A 26,579-nucleotide genomic window follows, 5' to 3' on the forward strand; every position below is an offset into this window, starting at 1 on the left:
CCAACATAAATGAGAAGCAGAGAGGACTGAATGTTTAGTATTTATGCCATTAGCATGGGTCATCACGTTGGATGTAAAACAAGACCTGCTGAGCCAATGTCTGATGTACGGCGCTGTTGCATGTGGAAAGAAAATGAAGCCTAAGAATCATCACGACTGTTTTCCAAATGTGGGTTCGGTAAAGGTACTTTTGTTGACGGGGTGGCCGAGTGGTTAAGGCGATGGACTGCTAATCCATTGTGCTCTGCACGCATGGGTTCGAATCCCATCCTCGTCGTATGATTTCTTTTTGGAAAATTCTCTATGCTCAGCGCAAGCAATGCCCCGAGGAAGAAAATTCACCATCACCGTTCAAGAAGGATGCTATTGAAGTCTCTAAACATATTTACAGGCATTATGTAGCGTATCAGTCAGGCAATAGTGAATCGGCACCTCTAATTTATCGTGCCTTATGCCATCCTACATTTTGCAAAACGTTGCAACCATCTACTTGTTAAAACTAAACCAGAGCTGACTCTTTGCCACTCGGGTGGAGTATTCTAGGGATGTGGGACGAGCATCTTTAATGTCATTGGCTAGTGAACATCTCCCTTTTGGAAAAAAGTGCTGATTATTGAGCAGAATAAGAGAACAAGGCACTGCTGAGAGTTGAACTCAGGATCTCCCGTTTACTAGACAGGCGCTTTAACCAACTAAGCCACAGCGCCCATGAGCAAAACTGTGGAAAACCAGAAAGATGGCAAGGATGATCCAGGAGAAGAATTTTTAAATGTAGGATGATTTTGAGGAGTGGTTCTAAGTTTTGCTATTTGTCACAGAGATGGCAAATTAAGTGTGAACAGATCCTATGCAGCATGTAGTTTCAGGTGGCTACCACTATAGAACAGCAAGGAAGTCGAGTCCCATCACATACTTGGCAGCAGCATGCAGTTCTCTGTCATTTTGCATCGTGACAATTCTAAATGAAATCGGCTTGGGACGATCCTTTTTGGAAAAGACATGGATAATTTGTCCATAGGTATGTAATCCATGCATTTGCCTTGCATGAATTGTGGCCTGTTTTACTTTAAAAGTTAGATAGAAGGCAGAATTGACAGATTTAGGGAATGCTAGGGAAATGCCAACATAAATGAGAAGCAGAGAGGACTGAATGTTTAGTATTTATGCCATTAGCATGGGTCATCACGTTGGATGTAAAACAAGACCTGCTGAGCCAATGTCTGATGTACGGCGCTGTTGCATGTGGAAAGAAAATGAAGCCTAAGAATCATCACGACTGTTTTCCAAATGTGGGTTCGGTAAAGGTACTTTTGTTGACGGGGTGGCCGAGTGGTTAAGGCGATGGACTGCTAATCCATTGTGCTCTGCACGCATGGGTTCGAATCCCATCTTCGTCGTATGATTTCTTTTTGGAAAATTCTCTATGCTCAGCGCAAGCAATGCCCCGAGGAAGAAAATTTACCATCACCGTTCAAGAAGGATGCTATTGAAGTCTCTAAACATATTTACAGGCATTATGTAGCGTATCAGTCAGGCAATAGTGAATCGGCACCTCTAATTTATCGTGCCTTATGCCATCCTACATTTTGCAAAACGTTGCAACCATCTACTTGTTAAAACTAAACCAGAGCTGACTCTTTGCCACTCGGGTGGAGTATTCTAGGTATGTGGGACGAGCATCTTTAATGTCATTGGCTAGTGAACATCTCCCTTTTGGAAAAAAATGCTGATTATTGAGCAGAATAAGAGAACAAGGCACTGCTGAGAGTTGAACTCAGGATCTCCTGTTTACTAGACAGGCGCTTTAAACAACTAAGCCACAGCGCCCATGAGCAAAACTGTGGAAAACCAGAAAGATGGCAAGGATGATCCAGGAGAAGAATTTTTAAATGTAGGATGATTTTGAGGAGTGGTTCTAAGTTTTGCTATTTGTCACAGAGATGGCAAATTAAGTGTGAACAGATCCTATGCAGCATGTAGTTTCAGGTGGCTACCACTATAGAACAGCAAGGAAGTCGAGTCCCATCACATACTTGGCAGCAGCATGCAGTTCTCTGTCATTTTGCATCGTGACAATTCTAAATGAAATCGGCTTGGGACGATCCTTTTTGGAAAAGACATGGATAATTTGTCCATAGGTATGTAATCCATGCATTTGCCTTGCATGAATTGTGGCCTGTTTTACTTTAAAAGTTAGATAGAAGGCAGAATTGACAGATTTAGGGAATGCTAGGGAAATGCCAACATAAATGAGAAGCAGAGAGGACTGAATGTTTAGTATTTATGCCATTAGCATGGGTCATCACGTTGGATGTAAAACAAGACCTGCTGAGCCAATGTCTGATGTACGGCGCTGTTGCATGTGGAAAGAAAATGAAGCCTAAGAATCATCACGACTGTTTTCCAAATGTGGGTTCGGTAAAGGTACTTTTGTTGACGGGGTGGCCGAGTGGTTAAGGCGATGGACTGCTAATCCATTGTGCTCTGCACGCATGGGTTCGAATCCCATCCTCGTCGTATGATTTCTTTTTGGAAAATTCTCTATGCTCAGCGCAAGCAATGCCCCGAGGAAGAAAATTTACCATCACCGTTCAAGAAGGATGCTATTGAAGTCTCTAAACATATTTACAGGCATTATGTAGCGTATCAGTCAGGCAATAGTGAATCGGCACCTCTAATTTATCGTGCCTTATGCCATCCTACATTTTGCAAAACGTTGCAACCATCTACTTGTTGAAACTAAACCAGAGCTGACTCTTTGCCACTCGGGTGGAGTATTCTAGGGATGTGGGACGAGCATCTTTAATGTCATTGGCTAGTGAACATCTCCCTTTTGGAAAAAAGTGCTGATTATTGAGCAGAATAAGAGAACAAGGCACTGCTGAGAGTTGAACTCAGGATCTCCTGTTTACTAGACAGGCGCTTTAACCAACTAAGCCACAGCGCCCATGAGCAAAACTGTGGAAAACCAGAAAGATGGCAAGGATGATCCAGGAGAAGAATTTTTAAATGTAGGATGATTTTGAGGAGTGGTTCTAAGTTTTGCTATTTGTCACAGAGATGGCAAATTAAGTGTGAACAGATCCTATGCAGCATGTAGTTTCAGGTGGCTACCACTATAGAACAGCAAGGAAGTCGAGTCCCATCACATACTTGGCAGCAGCATGCAGTTCTCTGTCATTTTGCATCGTGACAATTCTAAATGAAATCGGCTTGGGACGATCCTTTTTGGAAAAGACATGGATAATTTGTCCATAGGTATGTAATCCATGCATTTGCCTTGCATGAATTGTGGCCTGTTTTACTTTAAAAGTTAGATAGAAGGCAGAATTGACAGATTTAGGGAATGCTAGGGAAATGCCAACATAAATGAGAAGCAGAGAGGACTGAATGTTTAGTATTTATGCCATTAGCATGGGTCATCACGTTGGATGTAAAACAAGACCTGCTGAGCCAATGTCTGATGTACGGCGCTGTTGCATGTGGAAAGAAAATGAAGCCTAAGAATCATCACGACTGTTTTCCAAATGTGGGTTCGGTAAAGGTACTTTTGTTGACGGGGTGGCCGAGTGGTTAAGGCGATGGACTGCTAATCCATTGTGCTCTGCACGCATGGGTTCGAATCCCATCCTCGTCGTATGATTTCTTTTTGGAAAATTCTCTATGCTCAGCGCAAGCAATGCCCCGAGGAAGAAAATTTACCATCACCGTTCAAGAAGGATGCTATTGAAGTCTCTAAACATATTTACAGGCATTATGTAGCGTATCAGTCAGGCAATAGTGAATCGGCACCTCTAATTTATCGTGCCTTATGCCATCCTACATTTTGCAAAACGTTGCAACCATCTACTTGTTAAAACTAAACCAGAGCTGACTCTTTGCCACTCGGGTGGAGTATTCTAGGGATGTGGGACGAGCATCTTTAATGTCATTGGCTAGTGAACATCTCCCTTTTGGAAAAAAGTGCTGATTATTGAGCAGAATAAGAGAACAAGGCACTGCTGAGAGTTGAACTCAGGATCTCCTGTTTACTAGACAGGCGCTTTAACCAACTAAGCCACAGCGCCCATGAGCAAAACTGTGGAAAACCAGAAAGATGGCAAGGATGATCCAGGAGAAGAATTTTTAAATGTAGGATGATTTTGAGGAGTGGTTCTAAGTTTTGCTATTTGTCACAGAGATGGCAAATTAAGTGTGAACAGATCCTATGCAGCATGTAGTTTCAGGTGGCTACCACTATAGAACAGCAAGGAAGTCGAGTCCCATCACATACTTGGCAGCAGCATGCAGTTCTCTGTCATTTTGCATCGTGACAATTCTAAATGAAATCGGCTTGGGACGATCCTTTTTGGAAAAGACATGGATAATTTGTCCATAGGTATGTAATCCATGCATTTGCCTTGCATGAATTGTGGCCTGTTTTACTTTAAAAGTTAGATAGAAGGCAGAATTGACAGATTTAGGGAATGCTAGGGAAATGCCAACATAAATGAGAAGCAGAGAGGACTGAATGTTTAGTATTTATGCCATTAGCATGGGTCATCACGTTGGATGTAAAACAAGACCTGCTGAGCCAATGTCTGATGTACGGCGCTGTTGCATGTGGAAAGAAAATGAAGCCTAAGAATCATCACGACTGTTTTCCAAATGTGGGTTCGGTAAAGGTACTTTTGTTGAGGCGATGGACTGCTAATCCATTGTGCTCTGCACGCATGGGTTCGAATCCCATCCTCGTCGTATGATTTCTTTTTGGAAAATTCTCTATGCTCAGCGCAAGCAATGCCCCGAGGAAGAAAATTTACCATCACCGTTCAAGAAGGATGCTATTGAAGTCTCTAAACATATTTACAGGCATTATGTAGCGTATCAGTCAGGCAATAGTGAATCGGCACCTCTAATTTATCGTGCCTTATGCCATCCTACATTTTGCAAAACGTTGCAACCATCTACTTGTTAAAACTAAACCAGAGCTGACTCTTTGCCACTCGGGTGGAGTATTCTAGGGATGTGGGACGAGCATCTTTAATGTCATTGGCTAATGAACATCTCCCTTTTGGAAAAAAAAAAGCTGATTATTGAGCAGAATAAGAGAACAAGGCACTGCTGACAGTTGAACTCAGGATCTCCTGTTTACTAGACAGGCGCTTTAACCAACTAAGCCACAGCGCCCATGAGCAAAACTGTGGAAAACCAGAAAGATGGCAAGGATGATCCAGGAGAAGAATTTTTAAATGTAGGATGATTTTGAGGAGTGGTTCTAAGTTTTGCTATTTGTCACAGAGATGGCAAATTAAGTGTGAACAGATCCTATGCAGCATGTAGTTTCAGGTGGCTACCACTATAGAACAGCAGGGAAGTCGAGTCCCATCACATACTTGGCAGCAGCATGCAGTTCTCTGTCATTTTGCATCGTGACAATTCTAAATGAAATCGGCTTGGGACGATCCTTTTTGGAAAAGACATGGATAATTTGTCCATAGGTATGTAATCCATGCATTTGCCTTGCATGAATTGTGGCCTGTTTTACTTTAAAAGTTAGATAGAAGGCAGAATTGACAGATTTAGGGAATGCTAGGGAAATGCCAACATAAATGAGAAGCAGAGAGGACTGAATGTTTAGTATTTATGCCATTAGCATGGGTCATCACGTTGGATGTAAAACAAGACCTGCTGAGCCAATGTCTGATGTACGGCGCTGTTGCATGTGGAAAGAAAATGAAGCCTAAGAATCATCATGACTGTTTTCCAAATGTGGGTTCGGTAAAGGTACTTTTGTTGACTAAGGTGATGGACTGCTAATCCATTGTGCTCTGCACACATGGGTTCGAATCCCATCCTCGTCGTATGATTTCTTTTTGGAAAATTCTCTATGCTCAGCGCAAGCAATGCCCCGAGGAAGAAAATTTACCATCACCGTTCAAGAAGGATGCTATTGAAGTCTCTAAACATATTTACAGGCATTATGTAGCGTATCAGTCAGGCAATAGTGAATCGGCACCTCTAATTTATCGTGCCTTATGCCATCCTACATTTTGCAAAACGTTGCAACCATCTACTTGTTAAAACTAAACCAGAGCTGACTCTTTGCCACTCGGGTGGAGTATTCTAGGGATGTGGGACGAGCATCTTTAATGTCATTGGCTAGTGAACATCTCCCTTTTGGAAAAAAGTGCTGATTATTGAGCAGAATAAGAGAACAAGGCACTGCTGAGAGTTGAACTCAGGATCTCCTGTTTACTAGACAGGCGCTTTAACCAACTAAGCCACAGCGCCCATGAGCAAAACTGTGGAAAACCAGAAAGATGGCAAGGATGATCCAGGAGAAGAATTTTTAAATGTAGGATGATTTTGAGGAGTGGTTCTAAGTTTTGCTATTTGTCACAGAGATGGCAAATTAAGTGTGAACAGATCCTATGCAGCATGTAGTTTCAGGTGGCTACCACTATAGAACAGCAAGGAAGTCGAGTCCCATCACATACTTGGCAGCAGCATGCAGTTCTCTGTCATTTTGCATCGTGACAATTCTAAATGAAATCGGCTTGGGACGATCCTTTTTGGAAAAGACATGGATAATTTGTCCATAGGTATGTAATCCATGCATTTGCCTTGCATGAATTGTGGCCTGTTTTACTTTAAAAGTTAGATAGAAGGCAGAATTGACAGATTTAGGGAATGCTAGGGAAATGCCAACATAAATGAGAAGCAGAGAGGACTGAATGTTTAGTATTTATGCCATTAGCATGGGTCATCACGTTGGATGTAAAACAAGACCTGCTGAGCCAATGTCTGATGTACGGCGCTGTTGCATGTGGAAAGAAAATGAAGCCTAAGAATCATCACGACTGTTTTCCAAATGTGGGTTCGGTAAAGGTACTTTTGTTGACGGGGTGGCCGAGTGGTTAAGGCGATGGACTGCTAATCCATTGTGCTCTGCACGCATGGGTTCGAATCCCATCCTCGTCGTATGATTTCTTTTTGGAAAATTCTCTATGCTCAGCGCAAGCAATGCCCCGAGGAAGAAAATTTACCATCACCGTTCAAGAAGGATGCTATTGAAGTCTCTAAACATATTTACAGGCATTATGTAGCGTATCAGTCAGGCAATAGTGAATCGGCACCTCTAATTTATCGTGCCTTATGCCATCCTACATTTTGCAAAACGTTGCAACCATCTACTTGTTAAAACTAAACCAGAGCTGACTCTTTGCCACTCGGGTGGAGTATTCTAGGGATGTGGGACGAGCATCTTTAATGTCATTGGCTAGTGAACATCTCCCTTTTGGAAAAAAATGCTGATTATTGAGCAGAATAAGAGAACAAGGCACTGCTGAGAGTTGAACTCAGGATCTCCTGTTTACTAGACAGGCGCTTTAACCAACTAAGCCACAGCGCCCATGAGCAAAACTCTGGAAAACCAGAAAGATGGCAAGGATGATCCAGGAGAAGAATTTTTAAATGTAGGATGATTTTGAGGAGTGGTTCTAAGTTTTGCTATTTGTCACAGAGATGGCAAATTAAGTGTGAACAGATCCTATGCAGCATGTAGTTTCAGGTGGCTACCACTATAGAACAGCAAGGAAGTCGAGTCCCATCACATACTTGGCAGCAGCATGCAGTTCTCTGTCATTTTGCATCGTGACAATTCTAAATGAAATCGGCTTGGGACGATCCTTTTTGGAAAAGACATGGATAATTTGTCCATAGGTATGTAATCCATGCATTTGCCTTGCATGAATTGTGGCCTGTTTTACTTTAAAAGTTAGATAGAAGGCAGAATTGACAGATTTAGGGAATGCTAGGGAAATGCCAACATAAATGAGAAGCAGAGAGGACTGAATGTTTAGTATTTATGCCATTAGCATGGGTCATCACGTTGGATGTAAAACAAGACCTGCTGAGCCAATGTCTGATGTACGGCGCTGTTGCATGTGGAAAGAAAATGAAGCCTAAGAATCATCATGACTGTTTTCCAAATGTGGGTTCGGTAAAGGTACTTTTGTTGACTAAGGTGATGGACTGCTAATCCATTGTGCTCTGCACACATGGGTTCGAATCCCATCCTCGTCGTATGATTTCTTTTTGGAAAATTCTCTATGCTCAGCGCAAGCAATGCCCCGAGGAAGAAAATTTACCATCACCGTTCAAGAAGGATGCTATTGAAGTCTCTAAACATATTTACAGGCATTATGTAGCGTATCAGTCAGGCAATAGTGAATCGGCACCTCTAATTTATCGTGCCTTATGCCATCCTACATTTTGCAAAACGTTGCAACCATCTACTTGTTAAAACTAAACCAGAGCTGACTCTTTGCCACTCGGGTGGAGTATTCTAGGGATGTGGGACGAGCATCTTTAATGTCATTGGCTAGTGAACATCTCCCTTTTGGAAAAAAATGCTGATTATTGAGCAGAATAAGAGAACAAGGCACTGCTGAGAGTTGAACTCAGGATCTCCTGTTTACTAGACAGGCGCTTTAACCAACTAAGCCACAGCGCCCATGAGCAAAAGTGTGGAAAACCAGAAAGATGGCAAGGATGATCCAGGAGAAGAATTTTTAAATGTAGGATGATTTTGAGGAGTGGTTCTAAGTTTTGCTATTTGTCACAGAGATGGCAAATTAAGTGTGAACAGATCCTATGCAGCATGTAGTTTCAGGTGGCTACCACTATAGAACAGCAAGGAAGTCGAGTCCCATCACATACTTGGCAGCAGCATGCAGTTCTCTGTCATTTTGCATCGTGACAATTCTAAATGAAATCGGCTTGGGACGATCCTTTTTGGAAAAGACATGGATAATTTGTCCATAGGTATGTAATCCATGCATTTGCCTTGCATGAATTGTGGCCTGTTTTACTTTAAAAGTTAGATAGAAGGCAGAATTGACAGATTTAGGGAATGCTAGGGAAATGCCAACATAAATGAGAAGCAGAGAGGACTGAATGTTTAGTATTTATGCCATTAGCATGGGTCATCACGTTGGATGTAAAACAAGACCTGCTGAGCCAATGTCTGATGTACGGCGCTGTTGCATGTGGAAAGAAAATGAAGCCTAAGAATCATCACGACAGTTTTCCAAATGTGGGTTCGGTAAAGGTACTTTTGTTGACGGGGTGGCCGAGTGGTTAAGGCGATGGACTGCTAATCCATTGTGCTCTGCACGCATGGGTTCGAATCCCATCCTCGTCGTATGATTTCTTTTTGGAAAATTCTCTATGCTCAGCGCAAGCAATGCCCCGAGGAAGAAAATTTACCATCACCGTTCAAGAAGGATGCTATTGAAGTCTCTAAACATATTTACAGGCATTATGTAGCGTATCAGTCAGGCAATAGTGAATCGGCACCTCTAATTTATCGTGCCTTATGCCATCCTACATTTTGCAAAACGTTGCAACCATCTACTTGTTAAAACTAAACCAGAGCTGACTCTTTGCCACTCGGGTGGAGTATTCTAGGGATGTGGGACGAGCATCTTTAATGTCATTGGCTAGTGAACATCTCCCTTTTGGAAAAAAGTGCTGATTATTGAGCAGAATAAGAGAACAAGGCACTGCTGAGAGTTGAACTCAGGATCTCCTGTTTACTAGACAGGCGCTTTAACCAACTAAGCCACAGCGCCCATGAGCAAAACTGTGGAAAACCAGAAAGATGGCAAGGATGATCCAGGAGAAGAATTTTTAAATGTAGGATGATTTTGAGGAGTGGTTCTAAGTTTTGCTATTTGTCACAGAGATGGCAAATTAAGTGTGAACAGATCCTATGCAGCATGTAGTTTCAGGTGGCTACCACTATAGAACAGCAAGGAAGTCGAGTCCCATCACATACTTGGCAGCAGCATGCAGTTCTCTGTCATTTTGCATCGTGACAATTCTAAATGAAATCGGCTTGGGACGATCCTTTTTGGAAAAGACATGGATAATTTGTCCATAGGTATGTAATCCATGCATTTGCCTTGCATGAATTGTGGCCTGTTTTACTTTAAAAGTTAGATAGAAGGCAGAATTGACAGATTTAGGGAATGCTAGGGAAATGCCAACATAAATGAGAAGCAGAGAGGACTGAATGTTTAGTATTTATGCCATTAGCATGGGTCATCACGTTGGATGTAAAACAAGACCTGCTGAGCCAATGTCTGATGTACGGCGCTGTTGCATGTGGAAAGAAAATGAAGCCTAAGAATCATCACGACTGTTTTCCAAATGTGGGTTCGGTAAAGGTACTTTTGTTGAGGCGATGGACTGCTAATCCATTGTGCTCTGCACGCATGGGTTCGAATCCCATCCTCGTCGTATGATTTCTTTTTGGAAAATTCTCTATGCTCAGCGCAAGCAATGCCCCGAGGAAGAAAATTTACCATCACCGTTCAAGAAGGATGCTATTGAAGTCTCTAAACATATTTACAGGCATTATGTAGCGTATCAGTCAGGCAATAGTGAATCGGCACCTCTAATTTATCGTGCCTTATGCCATCCTACATTTTGCAAAACGTTGCAACCATCTACTTGTTAAAACTAAACCAGAGCTGACTCTTTGCCACTCGGGTGGAGTATTCTAGGGATGTGGGACGAGCATCTTTAATGTCATTGGCTAGTGAACATCTCCCTTTTGGAAAAAAATGCTGATTATTGAGCAGAATAAGAGAACAAGGCACTGCTGAGAGTTGAACTCAGGATCTCCTGCTAACTAGACAGGCGCTTTAACCAACTAAGCCACAGCGCCCATGAGCAAAACTGTGGAAAACCAGAAAGATGGCAAGGATGATCCAGGAGAAGAATTTTTAAATGTAGGATGATTTTGAGGAGTGGTTCTAAGTTTTGCTATTTGTCACAGAGATGGCAAATTAAGTGTGAACAGATCCTATGCAGCATGTAGTTTCAGGTGGCTACCACTATAGAACAGCAAGGAAGTCGAGTCCCATCACATACTTGGCAGCAGCATGCAGTTCTCTGTCATTTTGCATCGTGACAATTCTAAATGAAATCGGCTTGGGACGATCCTTTTTGGAAAAGACATGGATAATTTGTCCATAGGTATGTAATCCATGCATTTGCCTTGCATGAATTGTGGCCTGTTTTACTTTAAAAGTTAGATAGAAGGCAGAATTGACAGATTTAGGGAATGCTAGGGAAATGCCAACATAAATGAGAAGCAGAGAGGACTGAATGTTTAGTATTTATGCCATTAGCATGGGTCATCACGTTGGATGTAAAACAAGACCTGCTGAGCCAATGTCTGATGTACGGCGCTGTTGCATGTGGAAAGAAAATGAAGCCTAAGAATCATCACGACTGTTTTCCAAATGTGGGTTCGGTAAAGGTACTTTTGTTGACGGGGTGGCCGAGTGGTTAAGGCGATGGACTGCTAATCCATTGTGCTCTGCACGCATGGGTTCGAATCCCATCCTCGTCGTATGATTTCTTTTTGGAAAATTCTCTATGCTCAGCGCAAGCAATGCCCCGAGGAAGAAAATTCACCATCACCGTTCAAGAAGGATGCTATTGAAGTCTCTAAACATATTTACAGGCATTATGTAGCGTATCAGTCAGGCAATAGTGAATCGGCACCTCTAATTTATCGTGCCTTATGCCATCCTACATTTTGCAAAACGTTGCAACCATCTACTTGTTAAAACTAAACCAGAGCTGACTCTTTGCCACTCGGGTGGAGTATTCTAGGGATGTGGGACGAGCATCTTTAATGTCATTGGCTAGTGAACATCTCCCTTTTGGAAAAAAGTGCTGATTATTGAGCAGAATAAGAGAACAAGGCACTGCTGAGAGTTGAACTCAGGATCTCCCGTTTACTAGACAGGCGCTTTAACCAACTAAGCCACAGCGCCCATGAGCAAAACTGTGGAAAACCAGAAAGATGGCAAGGATGATCCAGGAGAAGAATTTTTAAATGTAGGATGATTTTGAGGAGTGGTTCTAAGTTTTGCTATTTGTCACAGAGATGGCAAATTAAGTGTGAACAGATCCTATGCAGCATGTAGTTTCAGGTGGCTACCACTATAGAACAGCAAGGAAGTCGAGTCCCATCACATACTTGGCAGCAGCATGCAGTTCTCTGTCATTTTGCATCGTGACAATTCTAAATGAAATCGGCTTGGGACGATCCTTTTTGGAAAAGACATGGATAATTTGTCCATAGGTATGTAATCCATGCATTTGCCTTGCATGAATTGTGGCCTGTTTTACTTTAAAAGTTAGATAGAAGGCAGAATTGACAGATTTAGGGAATGCTAGGGAAATGCCAACATAAATGAGAAGCAGAGAGGACTGAATGTTTAGTATTTATGCCATTAGCATGGGTCATCACGTTGGATGTAAAACAAGACCTGCTGAGCCAATGTCTGATGTACGGCGCTGTTGCATGTGGAAAGAAAATGAAGCCTAAGAATCATCACGACTGTTTTCCAAATGTGGGTTCGGTAAAGGTACTTTTGTTGACGGGGTGGCCGAGTGGTTAAGGCGATGGACTGCTAATCCATTGTGCTCTGCACGCATGGGTTCGAATCCCATCCTCGTCGTATGATTTCTTTTTGGAAAATTCTCTATGCTCAGCGCAAGCAATGCCCCGAGGAAGAAAATTTACCATCACCGTTCAAGAAGGATGCTATTGAAGTCTCTAAACATATTTACAGGCATTATGTAGCGTATCAGTCAGGCAATAGTGAATCGGCACCTCTAATTTATCGTGCCTTATGCCATCCTACATTTTGCAAAACGTTGCAACCATCTACTTGTTAAAACTAAACCAGAGCTGACTCTTTGCCACTCGGGTGGAGTATTCTAGGGATGTGGGACGAGCATCTTTAATGTCATTGGCTAGTGAACATCTCCCTTTTGGAAAAAAATGCTGATTATTGAGCAGAATAAGAGAACAAGGCACTGCTGAGAGTTGAACTCAGGATCTCCTGTTTACTAGACAGGCGCTTTAACCAACTAAGCCACAGCGCCCATGAGCAAAACTCTGGAAAACCAGAAAGATGGCAAGGATGATCCAGGAGAAGAATTTTTAAATGTAGGATGATTTTGAGGAGTGGTTCTAAGTTTTGCTATTTGTCACAGAGATGGCAAATTAAGTGTGAACAGATCCTATGCAGCATGTAGTTTCAGGTGGCTACCACTATAGAACAGCAAGGAAGTCGAGTCCCATCACATACTTGGCAGCAGCATGCAGTTCTCTGTCATTTTGCATCGTGACAATTCTAAATGAAATCGGCTTGGGACGATCCTTTTTGGAAAAGACATGGATAATTTGTCCATAGGTATGTAATCCATGCATTTGCCTTGCATGAATTGTGGCCTGTTTTACTTTAAAAGTTAGATAGAAGGCAGAATTGACAGATTTAGGGAATGCTAGGGAAATGCCAACATAAATGAGAAGCAGAGAGGACTGAATGTTTAGTATTTATGCCATTAGCATGGGTCATCACGTTGGATGTAAAACAAGACCTGCTGAGCCAATGTCTGATGTACGGCGCTGTTGCATGTGGAAAGAAAATGAAGCCTAAGAATCATCACGACTGTTTTCCAAATGTGGGTTCGGTAAAGGTACTTTTGTTGATGGGGTGGCCGAGTGGTTAAGGCGATGGACTGCTAATCCATTGTGCTCTGCACGCATGGGTTCGAATCCCATCCTCGTCGTATGATTTCTTTTTGGAAAATTCTCTATGCTCAGCGCAAGCAATGCCCCGAGGAAGAAAATTTACCATCACCGTTCAAGAAGGATGCTATTGAAGTCTCTAAACATATTTACAGGCATTATGTAGCGTATCAGTCAGGCAATAGTGAATCGGCACCTCTAATTTATCGTGCCTTATGCCATCCTACATTTTGCAAAACGTTGCAACCATCTACTTGTTAAAACTAAACCAGAGCTGACTCTTTGCCACTCGGGTGGAGTATTCTAGGGATGTGGGACGAGCATCTTTAATGTCATTGGCTAGTGAACATCTCCCTTTTGGAAAAAAGTGCTGATTATTGAGCAGAATAAGAGAACAAGGCACTGCTGAGAGTTGAACTCAGGATCTCCTGTTTACTAGACAGGCGCTTTAACCAACTAAGCCACAGCGCCCATGAGCAAAACTGTGGAAAACCAGAAAGATGGCAAGGATGATCCAGGAGAAGAATTTTTAAATGTAGGATGATTTTGAGGAGTGGTTCTAAGTTTTGCTATTTGTCACAGAGATGGCAAATTAAGTGTGAACAGATCCTATGCAGCATGTAGTTTCAGGTGGCTACCACTATAGAACAGCAAGGAAGTCGAGTCCCATCACATACTTGGCAGCAGCATGCAGTTCTCTGTCATTTTGCATCGTGACAATTCTAAATGAAATCGGCTTGGGACGATCCTTTTTGGAAAAGACATGGATAATTTCTCCATAGGTATGTAATCCATGCATTTGCCTTGCATGAATTGTGGCCTGTTTTACTTTAAAAGTTAGATAGAAGGCAGAATTGACAGATTTAGGGAATGCTAGGGAAATGCCAACATAAATGAGAAGCAGAGAGGACTGAATGTTTAGTATTTATGCCATTAGCATGGGTCATCACGTTGGATGTAAAACAAGACCTGCTGAGCCAATGTCTGATGTACGGCGCTGTTGCATGTGGAAAGAAAATGAAGCCTAAGAATCATCACGACTGTTTTCCAAATGTGGGTTCGGTAAAGGTACTTTTGTTGATGGGGTGGCCGAGTGGTTAAGGCGATGGACTGCTAATCCATTGTGCTCTGCACGCATGGGTTCGAATCCCATCCTCGTCGTATGATTTCTTTTTGGAAGATTCTCTATGCTCAGCGCAAGCAATGCCCCGAGGAAGAAAATTTACCATCACCGTTCAAGAAGGATGCTATTGAAGTCTCTAAACATATTTACAGGCATTATGTAGCGTATCAGTCAGGCAATAGTGAATCGGCACCTCTAATTTATCGTGCCTTATGCCATCCTACATTTTGCAAAACGTTGCAACCATCTACTTGTTAAAACTAAACCAGAGCTGACTCTTTGCCACTCGGGTGGAGTATTCTAGGGATGTGGGACGAGCATCTTTAATGTCATTGGCTAGTGAACATCTCCCTTTTGGAAAAAAGAGCTGATTATTGAGCAGAATAAGAGAACAAGGCACTGCTGAGAGTTGAACTCAGGATCTCCCGTTTACTAGACAAGCGCTTTAACCAACTAAGCCACAGCGCCCATGAGCAAAACTGTGGAAAACCAGAAAGATGGCAAGGATGATCCAGGAGAAGAATTTTTAAATGTAGGATGATTTTGAGGAGTGGTTCTAAGTTTTGCTATTTGTCACAGAGATGGCAAATTAAGTGTGAACAGATCCTATGCAGCATGTAGTTTCAGGTGGCTACCACTATAGAACAGCAAGGAAGTCGAGTCCCATCACATACTTGGCAGCAGCATGCAGTTCTCTGTCATTTTGCATCGTGACAATTCTAAATGAAATCGGCTTGGGACGATCCTTTTTGGAAAAGACATGGATAATTTGTCCATAGGTATGTAATCCATGCATTTGCCTTGCATGAATTGTGGCCTGTTTTACTTTAAAAGTTAGATAGAAGGCAGAATTGACAGATTTAGGGAATGCTAGGGAAATGCCAACATAAATGAGAAGCAGAGAGGACTGAATGTTTAGTATTTATGCCATTAGCATGGGTCATCACGTTGGATGTAAAACAAGACCTGCTGAGCCAATGTCTGATGTACGGCGCTGTTGCATGTGGAAAGAAAATGAAGCCTAAGAATCATCACAACTGTTTTCCAAATGTGGGTTCGGTAAAGGTACTTTTGTTGACGGGGTGGCCGAGTGGTTAAGGCGATGGACTGCTAATCCATTGTGCTCTGCACGCATGGGTTTGAATCCCATCCTCGTCGTATGATTCCTTTTTGGAAAATCATCTATGCTCAGCGCAAGCAATGCCCCGAGGAAGAAAATTTACCATCACCGTTCAAGAAGGATGCTATTGAAGTCTCTAAACATATTTACAGGCATTATGTAGCGTATCAGTCAGGCAATAGTGAATTGGCACCTCTAATTTATCGTGCCTTATGCCATTCTACATTTTGCAAAACGTTGCAACCATCTACTTGTTAAAACTAAACCAGAGCTGACTCTTTGCCACTCGGGTGGAGTATTCTAGGGATGTGGGACGAGCATCTTTAATGTCATTGGCTAGTGAACATCTCCCTTTTGGAAAAAAGAGCTGATTATTGAGCACGATAAGAGAACAAGGCACTGCTGAGAGTTGAACTCGGGATCTCCTGTTTACTAGACAGGCGCTTTAACCAACCAAGCCACAGCACCCATGAGCAAAACTGTGGAAAACCAGAAAGATGGCAAGGATGATCCAGGAGAAGAATTTTTAAATGTAGGATGATTTTGAGGAGTGGTTCTAAGTTTTGCTATTTGTCACAGAGATGGCAAATTAAGTGTGAACAGATCCTATGCAGCATGTAGTTTCAGGTGGCTACCACTATAGAACAGCAAGGAAGTCGAGTCCCATCACATACTTGGCAGCAGCATGCAGTTCTCTGTCATTTTGCATCGTGACGATTCTAAATGAAATCGGCTTGGGACGATCCTTTTTGGAAAAGACATGGATAATTTGTCCATAGGTATGTAATCCATGCATTTGCCTTGCATGAATTGTGGCCTGTTTTACTTTAAAAGTTAGATAGAAGGCAGAATTGACAGATTTAGGGAATGCTAGGGAAATGCCAACATAAATGAGAAGCAGAGAGGACTGAATGTTTAGTATTTATGCCATTAGCATGGGTCTTCACGTTGGATGTAAAACAAGACCTGCTGAGCCAATGTCTGATGTACGGCGCTGTTGCATGTGGAAAGAAAATGAAGCCTAAGAATCATCACGACTGTTTTCCAAATGTGGGTTCGGTAAAGGTACTTTTGTTGACGGGGTGGCCGAGTGGTTAAGGCGATGGACTGCTAATCCATTGTGCTCTGCACGCATGGGTTCGAATCCCATCCTCGTCGTATGATTCCTTTTTGGAAAATTCTCTATGCTCAGCGCAAGCAATGCCCCGAGGAAGAAAATTTACCATCACCGTTCAAGAAGGATGCTATTGAAGTCTCTAAACATATTTACAGGCATTATGTAGCGTATCAGTCAGGCAATAGTGAATCGGCACCTCTAATTTATCGTGCCTTATGCCATCCTACATTTTGCAAAACGTTGCAACCATCTACTTGTTAAAACTAAACCAGAGCTGACTCTTTGCCACTCGGGTGGAGTATTCTAGGGATGTGGGACGAGCATCTTTAATGTCATTGGCTAGTGAACATCTCCCTTTTGGAAAAAAAGCTGATTATTGAGCAGAATAAGAGAACAAGGCACTGCTGAGAGTTGAACTCAGGATCTCCCGTTTACTAGACAGGCGCTTTAACCAACTAAGCCACAGCGCCCATGAGCAAAACTGTGGAAAACCAGAAAGATGGCAAGGATGATCCAGGAGAAGAATTTTTAAATGTAGGATGATTTTGAGGAGTGGTTCTAAGTTTTGCTATTTGTCACAGAGATGGCAAATTAAGTGTGAACAGATCCTATGCAGCATGTAGTTTCAGGTGGCTACCACTATAGAACAGCAAGGAAGTCGAGTCCCATCACATACTTGGCAGCAGCATGCAGTTCTCTGTCATTTTGCATCGTGACAATTCTAAATGAAATCGGCTTGGGACGATCCTTTTTGGAAAAGACATGGATAATTTGTCGATAGGTATGTAATCCATGCATTTGCCTTGCATGAATTGTGGCCTGTTTTACTTTAAAAGTTAGATAGAAGGCAGAATTGACAGATTTAGGGAATGCTAGGGAAATGCCAACATAAATGAGAAGCAGAGAGGACTGAATGTTTAGTATTTATGCCATTAGCATGGGTCATCACGTTGGATGTAAAACAAGACCTGCTGAGCCAATGTCTGATGTACGGCGCTGTTGCATGTGGAAAGAAAATGAAGCCTAAGAATCATCACAACTGTTTTCCAAATGTGGGTTTGGTAAAGGTACTTTTGTTGACGGGGTGGCCGAGTGGTTAAGGCGATGGACTGCTAATCCATTGTGCTCTGCACGCATGGGTTTGAATCCCATCCTCGTCGTATGATTCCTTTTTGGAAAATTCTCTATGCTCAGCGCAAGCAATGCCCCGAGGAAGAAAATTTACCATCACCGTTCAAGAAGGATGCTATTGAAGTCTCTAAACATATTTACAGGCATTATGTAGCGTATCAGTCAGGCAATAGTGAATTGGCACCTCTAATTTATCGTGCCTTATGCCATTCTACATTTTGCAAAACGTTGCAACCATCTACTTGTTAAAACTAAACCAGAGCTGACTCTTTGCCACTCGGGTGGAGTATTCTAGGGATGTGGGACGAGCATCTTTAATGTCATTGGCTAGTGAACATCTCCCTTTTGGAAAAAAGAGCTGATTATTGAGCACGATAAGAGAACAAGGCACTGCTGAGAGTTGAACTCGGGATCTCCTGTTTACTAGACAGGCGCTTTAACCAACCAAGCCACAGCACCCATGAGCAAAACTGTGGAAAACCAGAAAGATGGCAAGGATGATCCAGGAGAAGAATTTTTAAATGTAGGATGATTTTGAGGAGTGGTTCTAAGTTTTGCTATTTGTCACAGAGATGGCAAATTAAGTGTGAACAGATCCTATGCAGCATGTAGTTTCAGGTGGCTACCACTATAGAACAGCAAGGAAGTCGAGTCCCATCACATACTTGGCAGCAGCATGCAGTTCTCTGTCATTTTGCATCGTGACGATTCTAAATGAAATCGGCTTGGGACGATCCTTTTTGGAAAAGACATGGATAATTTGTCCATAGGTATGTAATCCATGCATTTGCCTTGCATGAATTGTGGCCTGTTTTACTTTAAAAGTTAGATAGAAGGCAGAATTGACAGATTTAGGGAATGCTAGGGAAATGCCAACATAAATGAGAAGCAGAGAGGACTGAATGTTTAGTATTTATGCCATTAGCATGGGTCTTCACGTTGGATGTAAAACAAGACCTGCTGAGCCAATGTCTGATGTACGGCGCTGTTGCATGTGGAAAGAAAATGAAGCCTAAGAATCATCACGACTGTTTTCCAAATGTGGGTTCGGTAAAGGTACTTTTGTTGACGGGGTGGCCGAGTGGTTAAGGCGATGGACTGCTAATCCATTGTGCTCTGCACGCATGGGTTCGAATCCCATCCTCGTCGTATGATTCCTTTTTGGAAAATTCTCTATGCTCAGCGCAAGCAATGCCCCGAGGAAGAAAATTTACCATCACCGTTCAAGAAGGATGCTATTGAAGTCTCTAAACATATTTACAGGCATTATGTAGCGTATCAGTCAGGCAATAGTGAATCGGCACCTCTAATTTATCGTGCCTTATGCCATCCTACATTTTGCAAAACGTTGCAACCATCTACTTGTTAAAACTAAACCAGAGCTGACTCTTTGCCACTCGGGTGGAGTATTCTAGGGATGTGGGACGAGCATCTTTAATGTCATTGGCTAGTGAACATCTCCCTTTTGGAAAAAAGAGCTGATTATTGAGCAGAATAAGAGAACAAGGCACTGCTGAGAGTTGAACTCAGGATCTCCCGTTTACTAGACAGGCGCTTTAACCAACTAAGCCACAGCGCCCATGAGCAAACCTGTGGAAAACCAGAAAGATGGCAAGGATGATCCAGGAGAAGAATTTTTAAATGTAGGATGATTTTGAGGAGTGGTTCTAAGTTTTGCTATTTGTCACAGAGATGGCAAATTAAGTGTGAACAGATCCTATGCAGCATGTAGTTTCAGGTGGCTACCACTATAGAACAGCAAGGAAGTCGAGTCCCATCACATACTTGGCAGCAGCATGCAGTTCACTGTCATTTTGCATCGTGACAATTCTTAATGAAATCGGCTTGGGACGATCCTTTTTGGAAAAGACATGGATAATTTGTCCATAGGTATGTAATCCATGCATTTGCCTTGCATGAATTGTGGCCTGTTTTACTTTAAAAGTTAGATAGAAGGCAGAATTGACAGATTTAGGGAATGCTAGGGAAATGCCAACATAAATGAGAAGCAGAGAGGACTGAATGTTTAGTATTTATGCCATTAGCATGGGTCTTCACGTTGGATGTAAAACAAGACCTGCTGAGCCAATGTCTGATGTACGGCGCTGTTGCATGTGGAAAGAAAATGAAGCCTAAGAATCATCACGACTGTTTTCCAAATGTGGGTTCGGTAAAGGTACTTTTGTTGACGGGGTGGCCGAGTGGTTAAGGCGATGGACTGCTAATCCATTGTGCTCTGCACGCATGGGTTCGAATCCCATCCTCGTCGTATGATTCCTTTTTGGAAAATTCTCTATGCTCAGCGCAAGCAATGCCCCGAGGAAGAAAATTTACCATCACCGTTCAAGAAGGATGCTATTGAAGTCTCTAAACATATTTACAGGCATTATGTAGCGTATCAGTCAGGCAATAGTGAATCGGCACCTCTAATTTATCGTGCCTTATGCCATCCTACATTTTGCAAAACGTTGCAACCATCTACTTGTTAAAACTAAACCAGAGCTGACTCTTTGCCACTCGGGTGGAGTATTCTAGGGATGTGGGACGAGCATCTTTAATGTCATTGGCTAGTGAACATCTCCCTTTTGGAAAAAAAAGCTGATTATTGAGCAGAATAAGAGAACAAGGTTGAGAGTTGAACTCAGGATCTCCTGTTTACTAGACAGGTGCTTTAACCAACTAAGCCACAGCACCCATGAGCAAAACTGTGGAAAACCAGAAAGATGGCAAGGATGATCCAGGAGAAGAATTTTTAAATGTAGGATGATTTTGAGGAGTGGTTCTAAGTTTTGCTATTTGTCACAGAGATGGCAAATTAAGTGTGAACAGATCCTATGCAGCATGTAGTTTCAGCTGGCTACCACTATAGAACAGCAAGGAAGTCGAGTCCCATCACATACTTGGCAGCAGCATGCAGTTCTCTGTCATTTTGCATCGTGACAATTCTAAATGAAATCGGCTTGGGACGATCCTTTTTGGAAAAGACATGGATAATTTGTCGATAGGTATGTAATCCATGCATTTGCCTTGCATGAATTGTGGCCTGTTTTACTTTAAAAGTTAGATAGAAGGCAGAATTGACAGATTTAGGGAATGCTAGGGAAATGCCAACATAAATGAGAAGCAGAGAGGACTGAATGTTTAGTATTTATGCCATTAGCATGGGTCATCACGTTGGATGTAAAACAAGACCTGCTGAGCCAATGTCTGATGTACGGCGCTGTTGCATGTGGAAAGAAAATGAAGCCTAAGAATCATCACAACTGTTTTCCAAATGTGGGTTCGGTAAAGGTACTTTTGTTGACGGGGTGGCCGAGTGGTTAAGGCGATGGACTGCTAATCCATTGTGCTCTGCACGCATGGGTTTGAATCCCATCCTCGTCGTATGATTCCTTTTTGGAAAATTCTCTATGCTCAGCGCAAGCAATGCCCCGAGGAAGAAAATTTACCATCACCGTTCAAGAAGGATGCTATTGAAGTCTCTAAACATATTTACAGGCATTATGTAGCGTATCAGTCAGGCAATAGTGAATTGGCACCTCTAATTTATCGTGCCTTATGCCATTCTACATTTTGCAAAACGTTGCAACCATCTACTTGTTAAAACTAAACCAGAGCTGACTCTTTGCCACTCGGGTGGAGTATTCTAGGGATGTGGGACGAGCATCTTTAATGTCATTGGCTAGTGAACATCTCCCTTTTGGAAAAAAGAGCTGATTATTGAGCACGATAAGAGAACAAGGCACTGCTGAGAGTTGAACTCAGGATCTCCTGTTTACTAGACAGGCGCTTTAACCAACCAAGCCACAGCACCCATGAGCAAAACTGTGGAAAACCAGAAAGATGGCAAGGATGATCCAGGAGAAGAATTTTTAAATGTAGGATGATTTTGAGGAGTGGTTCTAAGTTTTGCTATTTGTCACAGAGATGGCAAATTAAGTGTGAACAGATCCTATGCAGCATGTAGTTTCAGGTGGCTACCACTATAGAACAGCAAGGAAGTCGAGTCCCATCACATACTTGGCAGCAGCATGCAGTTCTCTGTCATTTTGCATCGTGACGATTCTAAATGAAATCGGCTTGGGACGATCCTTTTTGGAAAAGACATGGATAATTTGTCCATAGGTATGTAATCCATGCATTTGCCTTGCATGAATTGAGGCCTGTTTTACTTTAAAAGTTAGATAGAAGGCAGAATTGACAGATTTAGGGAATGCTAGGGAAATGCCAACATAAATGAGAAGCAGAGAGGACTGAATGTTTAGTATTTATGCCATTAGCATGGGTCTTCACGTTGGATGTAAAACAAGACCTGCTGAGCCAATGTCTGATGTACGGCGCTGTTGCATGTGGAAAGAAAATGAAGCCTAAGAATCATCACGACTGTTTTCCAAATGTGGGTTCGGTAAAGGTACTTTTGTTGACGGGGTGGCCGAGTGGTTAAGGCGATGGACTGCTAATCCATTGTGCTCTGCACGCATGGGTTCGAATCCCATCCTCGTCGTATGATTCCTTTTTGGAAAATTCTCTATGCTCAGCGCAAGCAATGCCCCGAGGAAGAAAATTTACCATCACCGTTCAAGAAGGATGCTATTGAAGTCTCTAAACATATTTACAGGCATTATGTAGCGTATCAGTCAGGCAATAGTGAATTGGCACCTCTAATTTATCGTGCCTTATGCCATTCTACATTTTGCAAAACGTTGCAACCATCTACTTGTTAAAACTAAACCAGAGCTGACTCTTTGCCACTCGGGTGGAGTATTCTAGGGATGTGGGACGAGCATCTTTAATGTCATTGGCTAGTGAACATCTCCCTTTTGGAAAAAAAGAGCTGATTATTGAGCACGATAAGAGAACAAGGCACTGCTGAGAGTTGAACTCAGGATCTCCTGTTTACTAGACAGGCGCTTTAACCAACCAAGCCACAGCACCCATGAGCAAAACTGTGGAAAACCAGAAAGATGGCAAGGATGATCCAGGAGAAGAATTTTTAAATGTAGGATGATTTTGAGGAGTGGTTCTAAGTTTTGCTATTTGTCACAGAGATGGCAAATTAAGTGTGAACAGATCCTATGCAGCATGTAGTTTCAGGTGGCTACCACTATAGAACAGCAAGGAAGTCGAGTCCCATCACATACTTGGCAGCAGCATGCAGTTCTCTGTCATTTTGCATCGTGACGATTCTAAATGAAATCGGCTTGGGACGATCCTTTTTGGAAAAGACATGGATAATTTGTCCATAGGTATGTAATCCATGCATTTGCCTTGCATGAATTGTGGCCTGTTTTACTTTAAAAGTTAGATAGAAGGCAGAATTGACAGATTTAGGGAATGCTAGGGAAATGCCAACATAAATGAGAAGCAGAGAGGACTGAATGTTTAGTATTTATGCCATTAGCATGGGTCTTCACGTTGGATGTAAAACAAGACCTGCTGAGCCAATGTCTGATGTACGGCGCTGTTGCATGTGGAAAGAAAATGAAGCCTAAGAATCATCACGACTGTTTTCCAAATGTGGGTTCGGTAAAGGTACTTTTGTTGACGGGGTGGCCGAGTGGTTAAGGCGATGGACTGCTAATCCATTGTGCTCTGCACGCATGGGTTCGAATCCCATCCTCGTCGTATGATTCCTTTTTGGAAAATTCTCTATGCTCAGCGCAAGCAATGCCCCGAGGAAGAAAATTTACCATCACTGTTCAAGAAGGATGCTATTGAAGTCTCTAAACATATTTACAGGCATTATGTAGCGTATCAGTCAGGCAATAGTGAATCGGCACCTCTAATTTATCGTGCCTTATGCCATCCTACATTTTGCAAAACATTGCAACCATCTACTTGTTAAAACTAAACCAGAGCTGACTCTTTGCCACTCGGGTGGAGTATTCTAGGGATGTGGGACGAGCATCTTTAATGTCATTGGCTAGTGAACATCTCCCTTTTGGAAAAAAGAGCTGATTATTGAGCACGATAAGAGAACAAGGCACTGCTGAGAGTTGAACTCAGGATCTCCTGTTTACTAGACAGGCGCTTTAACCAACCAAGCCACAGCACCCATGAGCAAAACTGTGGAAAACCAGAAAGATGGCAAGGATGATCCAGGAGAAGAATTTTTAAATGTAGGATGATTTTGAGGAGTGGTTCTAAGTTTTGCTATTTGTCACAGAGATGGCAAATTAAGTGTGAACAGATCCTATGCAGCATGTAGTTTCAGGTGGCTACCACTATAGAACAGCAAGGAAGTCGAGTCCCATCACATACTTGGCAGCAGCATGCAGTTCTCTGTCATTTTGCATCGTGACGATTCTAAATGAAATCGGCTTGGGACGATCCTTTTTGGAAAAGACATGGATAATTTGTCCATAGGTATGTAATCCATGCATTTGCCTTGCATGAATTGTGGCCTGTTTTACTTTAAAAGTTAGATAGAAGGCAGAATTGACAGATTTAGGGAATGCTAGGGAAATGCCAACATAAATGAGAAGCAGAGAGGACTGAATGTTTAGTATTTATGCCATTAGCATGGGTCTTCACGTTGGATGTAAAACAAGACCTGCTGAGCCAATGTCTGATGTACGGCGCTGTTGCATGTGGAAAGAAAATGAAGCCTAAGAATCATCACGACTGTTTTCCAAATGTGGGTTCGGTAAAGGTACTTTTGTTGACGGGGTGGCCGAGTGGTTAAGGCGATGGACTGCTAATCCATTGTGCTCTGCACGCATGGGTTCGAATCCCATCCTCGTCGTATGATTCCTTTTTGGAAAATTCTCTATGCTCAGCGCAAGCAATGCCCCGAGGAAGAAAATTTACCATCACCGTTCAAGAAGGATGCTATTGAAGTCTCTAAACATATTTACAGGCATTATGTAGCGTATCAGTCAGGCAATAGTGAATCGGCACCTCTAATTTATCGTGCCTTATGCCATCCTACATTTTGCAAAACGTTGCAACCATCTACTTGTTAAAACTAAACCAGAGCTGACTCTTTGCCACTCGGGTGGAGTATTCTAGGGATGTGGGACGAGCATCTTTAATGTCATTGGCTAGTGAACATCTCCCTTTTGGAAAAAAAAGCTGATTATTGAGCAGAATAAGAGAACAAGGTTGAGAGTTGAACTCAGGATCTCCTGTTTACTAGACAGGTGCTTTAACCAACTAAGCCACAGCACCCATGAGCAAAACTGTGGAAAACCAGAAAGATGGCAAGGATGATCCAGGAGAAGAATTTTTAAATGTAGGATGATTTTGAGGAGTGGTTCTAAGTTTTGCTATTTGTCACAGAGATGGCAAATTAAGTGTGAACAGATCCTATGCAGCATGTAGTTTCAGCTGGCTACCACTATAGAACAGCAAGGAAGTCGAGTCCCATCACATACTTGGCAGCAGCATGCAGTTCTCTGTCATTTTGCATCGTGACAATTCTAAATGAAATCGGCTTGGGACGATCCTTTTTGGAAAAGACATGGATAATTTGTCGATAGGTATGTAATCCATGCATTTGCCTTGCATGAATTGTGGCCTGTTTTACTTTAAAAGTTAGATAGAAGGCAGAATTGACAGATTTAGGGAATGCTAGGGAAATGCCAACATAAATGAGAAGCAGAGAGGACTGAATGTTTAGTATTTATGCCATTAGCATGGGTCATCACGTTGGATGTAAAACAAGACCTGCTGAGCCAATGTCTGATGTACGGCGCTGTTGCATGTGGAAAGAAAATGAAGCCTAAGAATCATCACAACTGTTTTCCAAATGTGGGTTCGGTAAAGGTACTTTTGTTGACGGGGTGGCCGAGTGGTTAAGGCGATGGACTGCTAATCCATTGTGCTCTGCACGCATGGGTTTGAATCCCATCCTCGTCGTATGATTCCTTTTTGGAAAATTCTCTATGCTCAGCGCAAGCAATGCCCCGAGGAAGAAAATTTACCATCACCGTTCAAGAAGGATGCTATTGAAGTCTCTAAACATATTTACAGGCATTATGTAGCGTATCAGTCAGGCAATAGTGAATTGGCACCTCTAATTTATCGTGCCTTATGCCATTCTACATTTTGCAAAACGTTGCAACCATCTACTTGTTAAAACTAAACCAGAGCTGACTCTTTGCCACTCGGGTGGAGTATTCTAGGGATGTGGGACGAGCATCTTTAATGTCATTGGCTAGTGAACATCTCCCTTTTGGAAAAAAGAGCTGATTATTGAGCACGATAAGAGAACAAGGCACTGCTGAGAGTTGAACTCAGGATCTCCTGTTTACTAGACAGGCGCTTTAACCAACCAAGCCACAGCACCCATGAGCAAAACTGTGGAAAACCAGAAAGATGGCAAGGATGATCCAGGAGAAGAATTTTTAAATGTAGGATGATTTTGAGGAGTGGTTCTAAGTTTTGCTATTTGTCACAGAGATGGCAAATTAAGTGTGAACAGATCCTATGCAGCATGTAGTTTCAGGTGGCTACCACTATAGAACAGCAAGGAAGTCGA

At 42.4% G+C, this 26,579-nt stretch overlaps 22 non-coding genes across 22 annotated transcripts; 14 read left to right on the top strand and 8 right to left on the bottom strand.

Moving 5' to 3' along the window:
- Positions 1–195: 195 nt before the first annotated feature.
- Positions 196–277, top strand: TRNAS-GCU (transfer RNA serine (anticodon GCU)). The gene has a single exon. It is a non-coding gene; the product is annotated as a tRNA-Ser (tRNA).
- Positions 278–1,315: 1,038 nt separating this feature from the next.
- Positions 1,316–1,397, top strand: TRNAS-GCU (transfer RNA serine (anticodon GCU)). The gene has a single exon. It is a non-coding gene; the product is annotated as a tRNA-Ser (tRNA).
- A 1,038-nt stretch (positions 1,398–2,435) lies between these two features.
- On the top strand, positions 2,436–2,517 carry TRNAS-GCU (transfer RNA serine (anticodon GCU)). The gene has a single exon. It is a non-coding gene; the product is annotated as a tRNA-Ser (tRNA).
- Positions 2,518–2,873: 356 nt separating this feature from the next.
- On the bottom strand, positions 2,874–2,947 carry TRNAT-AGU (transfer RNA threonine (anticodon AGU)). The gene has a single exon. It is a non-coding gene; the product is annotated as a tRNA-Thr (tRNA).
- A 608-nt stretch (positions 2,948–3,555) lies between these two features.
- TRNAS-GCU (transfer RNA serine (anticodon GCU)) lies at positions 3,556–3,637 on the top strand. The gene has a single exon. It is a non-coding gene; the product is annotated as a tRNA-Ser (tRNA).
- Positions 3,638–3,993: 356 nt separating this feature from the next.
- Positions 3,994–4,067, bottom strand: TRNAT-AGU (transfer RNA threonine (anticodon AGU)). The gene has a single exon. It is a non-coding gene; the product is annotated as a tRNA-Thr (tRNA).
- Positions 4,068–6,199: 2,132 nt separating this feature from the next.
- TRNAT-AGU (transfer RNA threonine (anticodon AGU)) lies at positions 6,200–6,273 on the bottom strand. The gene has a single exon. It is a non-coding gene; the product is annotated as a tRNA-Thr (tRNA).
- A 608-nt stretch (positions 6,274–6,881) lies between these two features.
- On the top strand, positions 6,882–6,963 carry TRNAS-GCU (transfer RNA serine (anticodon GCU)). The gene has a single exon. It is a non-coding gene; the product is annotated as a tRNA-Ser (tRNA).
- Positions 6,964–7,319: 356 nt separating this feature from the next.
- TRNAT-AGU (transfer RNA threonine (anticodon AGU)) lies at positions 7,320–7,393 on the bottom strand. The gene has a single exon. It is a non-coding gene; the product is annotated as a tRNA-Thr (tRNA).
- A 1,030-nt stretch (positions 7,394–8,423) lies between these two features.
- On the bottom strand, positions 8,424–8,497 carry TRNAT-AGU (transfer RNA threonine (anticodon AGU)). Its single transcript has one exon. It is a non-coding gene; the product is annotated as a tRNA-Thr (tRNA).
- A 608-nt stretch (positions 8,498–9,105) lies between these two features.
- TRNAS-GCU (transfer RNA serine (anticodon GCU)) lies at positions 9,106–9,187 on the top strand. Its single transcript has one exon. It is a non-coding gene; the product is annotated as a tRNA-Ser (tRNA).
- Positions 9,188–9,543: 356 nt separating this feature from the next.
- On the bottom strand, positions 9,544–9,617 carry TRNAT-AGU (transfer RNA threonine (anticodon AGU)). Its single transcript has one exon. It is a non-coding gene; the product is annotated as a tRNA-Thr (tRNA).
- Positions 9,618–11,325: 1,708 nt separating this feature from the next.
- Positions 11,326–11,407, top strand: TRNAS-GCU (transfer RNA serine (anticodon GCU)). Its single transcript has one exon. It is a non-coding gene; the product is annotated as a tRNA-Ser (tRNA).
- Positions 11,408–12,445: 1,038 nt separating this feature from the next.
- Positions 12,446–12,527, top strand: TRNAS-GCU (transfer RNA serine (anticodon GCU)). The gene has a single exon. It is a non-coding gene; the product is annotated as a tRNA-Ser (tRNA).
- A 356-nt stretch (positions 12,528–12,883) lies between these two features.
- Positions 12,884–12,957, bottom strand: TRNAT-AGU (transfer RNA threonine (anticodon AGU)). Its single transcript has one exon. It is a non-coding gene; the product is annotated as a tRNA-Thr (tRNA).
- Positions 12,958–14,003: 1,046 nt separating this feature from the next.
- Positions 14,004–14,077, bottom strand: TRNAT-AGU (transfer RNA threonine (anticodon AGU)). The gene has a single exon. It is a non-coding gene; the product is annotated as a tRNA-Thr (tRNA).
- A 2,848-nt stretch (positions 14,078–16,925) lies between these two features.
- On the top strand, positions 16,926–17,007 carry TRNAS-GCU (transfer RNA serine (anticodon GCU)). Its single transcript has one exon. It is a non-coding gene; the product is annotated as a tRNA-Ser (tRNA).
- Positions 17,008–19,164: 2,157 nt separating this feature from the next.
- TRNAS-GCU (transfer RNA serine (anticodon GCU)) lies at positions 19,165–19,246 on the top strand. Its single transcript has one exon. It is a non-coding gene; the product is annotated as a tRNA-Ser (tRNA).
- Positions 19,247–20,284: 1,038 nt separating this feature from the next.
- On the top strand, positions 20,285–20,366 carry TRNAS-GCU (transfer RNA serine (anticodon GCU)). The gene has a single exon. It is a non-coding gene; the product is annotated as a tRNA-Ser (tRNA).
- A 2,153-nt stretch (positions 20,367–22,519) lies between these two features.
- Positions 22,520–22,601, top strand: TRNAS-GCU (transfer RNA serine (anticodon GCU)). The gene has a single exon. It is a non-coding gene; the product is annotated as a tRNA-Ser (tRNA).
- Positions 22,602–23,640: 1,039 nt separating this feature from the next.
- Positions 23,641–23,722, top strand: TRNAS-GCU (transfer RNA serine (anticodon GCU)). The gene has a single exon. It is a non-coding gene; the product is annotated as a tRNA-Ser (tRNA).
- Positions 23,723–24,760: 1,038 nt separating this feature from the next.
- On the top strand, positions 24,761–24,842 carry TRNAS-GCU (transfer RNA serine (anticodon GCU)). Its single transcript has one exon. It is a non-coding gene; the product is annotated as a tRNA-Ser (tRNA).
- The last annotated feature ends 1,737 nt before the right edge of the window (positions 24,843–26,579 follow it).

The sequence above is a fragment of the Eleutherodactylus coqui genome, chromosome 11 (assembly GCF_035609145.1).
Source record: "Eleutherodactylus coqui strain aEleCoq1 chromosome 11, aEleCoq1.hap1, whole genome shotgun sequence".
Classification (NCBI taxonomy): Eukaryota; Metazoa; Chordata; class Amphibia; order Anura; family Eleutherodactylidae; genus Eleutherodactylus; species Eleutherodactylus coqui.